We start from the raw sequence: 6,464 nt of genomic DNA on the forward strand, positions 1-6,464 counted from the left end.
AGAAAGAACCTAAGTTCCAGTGTAAGCAGAGCCATATTCTGGGGTGTCCCAAAATATAGAGGATACCGTGGCAGAGATAGTGTTATCCAGAGTAAAGTGACTGAGAGATGGAGTGATTTGCCGGAGATTGTCCTGGGAAAGGACAACTAGCAGTAAGGCCCAGAGCGTCTAGCTCATGAAGGTAACAGGCCCAGACAGCACTGAGTACAAGAGAAGAATAGAGATCCCTGGGCGGGATTTCTAGAGTAGTGATGAGCAAATTTGTTAGGAAAACAATTGCCAAACATAAATTCAGCACAAATATGGCACATTTGGATTCATGATCAGAAACATGAGCAAAATTTTATAAAATTGGAAACAGTGGAAAAATATTGTGCTGGCACTAAAGTATTTTCAGCACTTTGACTACGATAATGGTGGTGAATCATGAGCGTGGGGCACGTGTTTGCTGAGGTTTGGAGGTTTGCAGAGCTCAGAGGAGCGGTGCGCTTGTAAACTGTAATTGTTTTTTTTCTTCTAAGGCTACTTTCACACTAGCGTCATGCGACGGACGTCGCCCAGCGTCGGGGCGACGACCCGTCGCACGTTGTGAAAGTTTTGCCCAACGGGGGCAGTGGATGCAGTTTTACAACACATCCGCTGCCCCATTGTAATGTCCAGGGAGGAGGGGGCGGACTTTCGGCCGCGCATGCGCGGTCGAAAATGGTGGAAACGACACACAAAAAAAGTTACATGTAACATTTTTGTGTGCATCGCGGCCGCCAAAACACGACGCATCCGTCACACAACGGATGCGACGTGTGCTCATACGTCGCAATGCGTCGCTAATTCAAGTCTATGGAGAAAAAACGCATCCTGCGGGCAACTTTGCAGGATGCGTTTTTTCTCCAAAACGACGCATTGTGACGTCCGTCGCACGACGCTAGTGTGAAAGTAGCCTAACTTTATGTGTGCACATAGCAGCTAGCCAATCAGGGCTCAGGAAACACCCACAATGTACTGATATAACGGCTTGTGTCATTGGTTGCTGAAATCACATGTCCCTCTTCATATAAAGAGCGGACATCTTGTTTTAGTGCCATATTGACACTGAAACAGAGCAGAGAGGCTGCTCCTGATGCTGGCCCTCTTAGCAGCTAGATTTTAGCTAGTTAGCTAGGTGGTTGTTTCTTAGATAGTTTAGATAGCTAGTGTCCTGTGTGGCTGTGAAATCGACCTTCCAGCGGATTTTTGCTGTGCCATTACTGAGGTTCACAGACAAAGCCAGCAGGGCACATGTCCTACAAGTGTGTTGTGCACTGCTTCTATTGTGCTCCATGCATGAGTATAGTATTCTAAATCTTATTTTTTCACTAGCTAAATGTAAAACAGCCTGCTGTATCCCACCTTGTCATTTAGTGGTTGTGGTGACATAGTTCTATGATTTGAGCTGTTGTGCATGAAAAAAAAATCTGGCAGTTGCTATCGTAATTCAGCATGCTATATCTTGTTTTTTCCTTTGGTTTTGCTTGCTTTTATGGCCAGTGTGAACATGCTTTTACATCATGCATGTCATTCAATTCTACTCCAGTTCAGTTTTTTTGTTTTTTCTTCAGCATTTTTGTATTCAGTACAAATAGGGTGTGGCCTCCTTTCTACTGAGCTGTGTCCGTTTGGGACCCAGAGACTCTGCCACTATTCACACTAGGTAGGTTTTAACAGTTAGTGTAGTTACTGTCTCAAATGGGTACACCTTGCCATGGTGGGACAGCTTTATACTTTTTTGATCAAAATAGTGTTTACCAAGTACCCTATGTTATTTAATGCACTTGCTTTTTTACTTATTTGTTTTCATTAGGGTATATACACACATTGTTTTTTCCATTGGTTTTGCTTGTGGGTCGCCCTCCCAGGGCCAGGGGGTACTCGGTACTGGGTCGGTGTCAGTGGGATGTGTCACAGCAGCGGTGACCCAGACCGTGGCCCTGGGCGCCCAAGTCAATGGAGGGGATGTGAATAGTGGAATGTAGTTAGATGAATAGTTCGTGACGCCACCTGTGGTGTTCGGCAAGGGAGGTGTTAAGCCAATGCTGCAGACAGATCCTCTGGGACAGATGGTGTGGTGCAGCAATGATGGTATAGCCCTCCACAGGCAGGGCTGTTGTCCCAGGGCAGTGTAGATGTGGAGACACTTAGATGGTGTAGTGTCCGGTGCAGGGGATGGAGCAGTGCTGGGCGAACGGATGCAGGAAGGAATGGAGGACACCAGGGCATGTAGTTCCAATGCTTTACTCACAGTCTGTAGTGCCTGCTTCTGTACCGTGTCCTCCGGGTCAGAGACTCAGCCAACCTCCGGGCAAGTTAGGATTCTCCCCTCCACACTCCGCCAACTTATGTGCCTTTCCTGAATGTCTCCTCTATAGCGCCTTTTAGTGCGAAGATCTCCAGTACCATGGTACTCTGGAGTTCCTCCTGACAGATGTTCCCAAGAACTCTACTTGTACGGCAGACAGCTGTAGCCTGCTTTGGGGACTCCCTTCTCCTGAGTCCCAGCTCTCTATCCAATTGCTGTTGTGCCCCAAGTCTTAGATGGGAGTAGTGCTTTTACAGCCAACTACTCCACCGGTGTCTGCTGCAGAACCATAAGTGTCCATACAACCTCGGGGACCGGGCCCCGGCCTTGCACTGAGAACCTATAGGCAGGATTCCTCTTCTAACCCTCGTCCTCTCTGTTCTCTCTACTCCTTCGTTCCATACTTGTCTTTCTTTCTTATGGAAGCTTAAGTTTCAGATCTACGTCTTTCTCCTTCTTTTCCTTTCCCGTGCCAGCTGGCTCAGATCACTGAGGCAGCTGCAGCACTCCTTCCCCCATCCCTTCTTCCAGGGATCCTCACTCCTGTCTGAGTGACTTCCTACCCGACTGACCTTCTGTCAGATTGACCTGTCATCCTACACTGTCCCAATCTTTTATGTATGTTAACTCTACCCACCTCCCAGCACATCCAGTGTTCCAAGCAGGGAACCACCAAAGGTGCTCTGCTACCCTCCGAGCAAGGAGCCGCAATGTGGTTGTGCAGAACTACCCTGTTGTGTGGGGTGCGAGTGTTGGAGTGTGGAAAGGAGTTCCCACCTTACCCGGATGGTGGGGTACCACACCTTAGGAGAGAGAGGAAGGTGCAGTACCTCTGTGGTGATGAAATTCCACAGTTTGCATAGCTCATGCACATTAAAAAGATATATTTTTTTCTGTAGTTAAATGCGAAACAGCCTACCTTATCCCCCATTGTAATTTAGCTATCTGCATATTACCCATTGTAATTTTTTTTGGTTTACACTAAGCTCTAAGCAGAACTCACGCACATAAAAAAAATTTCTGCTGCTAAACATGATACAACCTGCCATTGTAATTTTGTGGCAGTGAAATTGCCCCATATTTTCTATAATCAGACAGGCAAAATTCACAGCTGGGGGCTGCAACCCTCAGCTGTCAGCTTCAGCAAGGCTGTTTATCAAGAATTGAGGGGTCCCCACGCTGATTTTTTAAATAATTTAAATAATTTCAAAACCAGAGTGGGGTCCCCCCATTTTTGACAACCAGCCTTGCTAAAGCTGACAGCTGGGGGCTGGTATTCTCAGGCTGGTAAAGGGTCATTGATATAGGCCCACTCAACCTAAAAATAGCAGCCTACAGCTGCCCAGAAAAGGCGCATCTAATAGATGCGCCAATTCTGGTGCTTTCCTCGGCTCTTCCCAACTGCCCTGTAGTGGTGGCAAGTGGGATTTATATTTATGAGGTTGATGTCACCTTTGTATTGTCAGGTGACATCAAGCCCATGGCTTAATAATGGAGAGGTGTCTATAAGACACCTCGCCTTTACTAATTCTATAGTTAATTGGTAAATATGACACAGCCAGAATAAAGTCTTTTACTAGAAATAAAACAAAACATTTTTCCTTTTTTATTTAAAAATAAGAAACACAGTTATACTTACCTAACACCTATTCCACCAAAGCCCTCATTCTCCTGTAGTAAAACAAAAATAAAAAACAATATCCCTCACCTATCTGTCATTCTGTCCCATGCAATAATCCATGTTTGGGGGATAAATAGTTTTCAACCTTGATGGTGCCAAGATGCGACTGTCCAGGCTGAGAACCACTGGTGAATGAGCTGTTGCTGTGTGCGCAGCATCAGTGACCGGCGGTGACTTCATAGAGGTTACTTCTAGTCACTGAGGCTGCATTCCCAGCCAGGCTGAACTGTGGTGATGTCAAGACCATGGGAAAATGCCAGTGATGAGGTCACCACAGTTCAAGCTCAGTGTTTTCACAGCAGATCACAGAAATTCTCACAGTGTCTCACGCTAAAAAAAAAATTGGTTCAGTTCCTAAGGTCATACAGTAGGGTAGATCTCACTTTAAAATTGTTTGTAGCATCTAGTCTATGTTATACAAGCCTCAACCACAGGCCAAAAAAAATTTCTTCTGTTACTACCGTCATACAGTTGAGGGATCTAATTTTATAACTGTTTGGAGCATATCATTTTTGACATACAGGCCTCATCCACACTCAAACAGTTCTTTCTTCTGTGCCTAATTCAATTCAGGACACCAATATTTCACCTTATCATTTACTGTCGCTTAAATTCAGCTGTTTCCAGAGCTGGTGCAATGTTTAAAATCTAATTTTTTGTTGCTAATCCTGTGCTCCTACCACAGTATCTGAGCAACATGACGGGGAAAAAATCGAGGTTGTGGTAGAAGGGTGATTAGGCTTGGTGTTAAAGGTGTAAGTGGGGTAGGTGGTAATGTTTGTGAAAGCACTAGTGAACCAACAACGTCACGTCCTATGCAAAGACAACTGACAACTTTTGTTACTGGACGGGCTACTCTACTGCCTTTCTTTGGCAGACACACAGCAGTATGCCTTGCTAATGATGCCCAGAAAGAGCATGTGCCTGAGTGAATGGCAAGCGCAGCTTCAAGTGGCCTCTCCTCCTTTTCCTCCACCTCAACATCACACCCAGTGCTGTCCACACAGGTGGCACATAAATTAACCTAGCTTCCCCGTACATCACAACTCTTCAACCATACAACTGACTGTAGGGAACCACAGATGGGTGAATCTGAAGAGCTGTTCACACATTCTATGCCATGGGCATCAGAAGTGTGTTCAAAAGCTTCACAGAGTCAAGAGGAAGAAATCTGCACCAATGCCAAAATTTTTTTTTAGCTTGGATTCGGGGCAGGAGGAAGTAGGGTCTATCCAGCACCCTGACCTTCGTCACCAGATGTACACCTCCGGAAAGAGTAGTGATCCTGATGAGACTCAGATATCTGAGGCTCACGCGGACTGTACTATGCTGTCAGGGCAGAAAGAGGATGATGATGATGAGGTGGTAGATCCCAGTTGGCATGAACACAGAAGCACACAGCTGAGTAAGTCATCTGAGGAGGAGGAAGACGAGTAGGTTACATTGCTGCATTAATCTTGTGTAATTGCACTCTGTGATATCTTTAGCGTGGCTTCTGTACCTGCTGTTGCTGGTGCTGCATATGGTTGGCTGTAGTGGAAGACATGTCATTCCCTATTATACTATTTCTACTCTTGTGAAATAGATGCCATTTCGGTGGTCTCAGGCCCTAATTTTGGGAAATGAAGCCGTGTGAAATATAGCGTGGCACTACTGCAGTGTGCACAAGTAGGTTACCCAAACCAAAGAGTGATAATAAAATAACTTGGCACTCAACTTATGGCTTTCATGAAAGCGATAAGTTGAGTGCCAAGTTATTCTAATTTTGGGCAATGTGAACACTCCTGGTTGGGTGTCCATGTGATGGGTTGGCTGTAGTGGAAGAGATGTCGATTCCTATTATACTATTTCTACTCTTGTAAAATTGATGCCACTTTGGTAGTGTCTGCTAATAATTTTTGGAAATTTGGAGAGTCCTGGTTAAGCCTCCTTCGTGCGTGTTGCCTGTAGCAGTAGGCCTTTGAGACCGTTAGGCCTCAGCTTCCTTGGAGTCACATGATACAACATTTATGCTGGGGCAGAAGTAGCAGATAAGTGAGCTATAATAATAGTTCAGGAAATATAAGATAAGAAACACATATTATAAGACAAAAAGATGGAGTGAAGGGATCATGACATATCTGAATAATCCAATATAATTAACATATAATATATAAGGGTCATTATAATGGCATATAAATGTAAGAAATATTATAGATGCAAAATCCTATTTTTATGAAGAAGGCCCAAATACAGAGATGTAATTGTTGAAAATAAAGGAGGATACAGTATAAAAGTTTGTAAATTGGATTTCATCCCTTTTTGATAAGTTGTTTATTGGTAATTGCATAGATTTCTGGATCACCCCAGGTGTTCTAAATTACTTTTATTTCCTTATGTGATATATGACTTTAGGTTTACTAACAGTTTTTAATGAATTTATCAAAAAATCAAAAAAATCTGCTTTGGCTA

This window comes from Dendrobates tinctorius, unplaced genomic scaffold, assembly GCF_039654945.1.
Source record: "Dendrobates tinctorius isolate UK_male_01 unplaced genomic scaffold, ASM3965494v1 ptg000155l, whole genome shotgun sequence".
Classification (NCBI taxonomy): domain Eukaryota; kingdom Metazoa; phylum Chordata; class Amphibia; order Anura; family Dendrobatidae; genus Dendrobates; species Dendrobates tinctorius.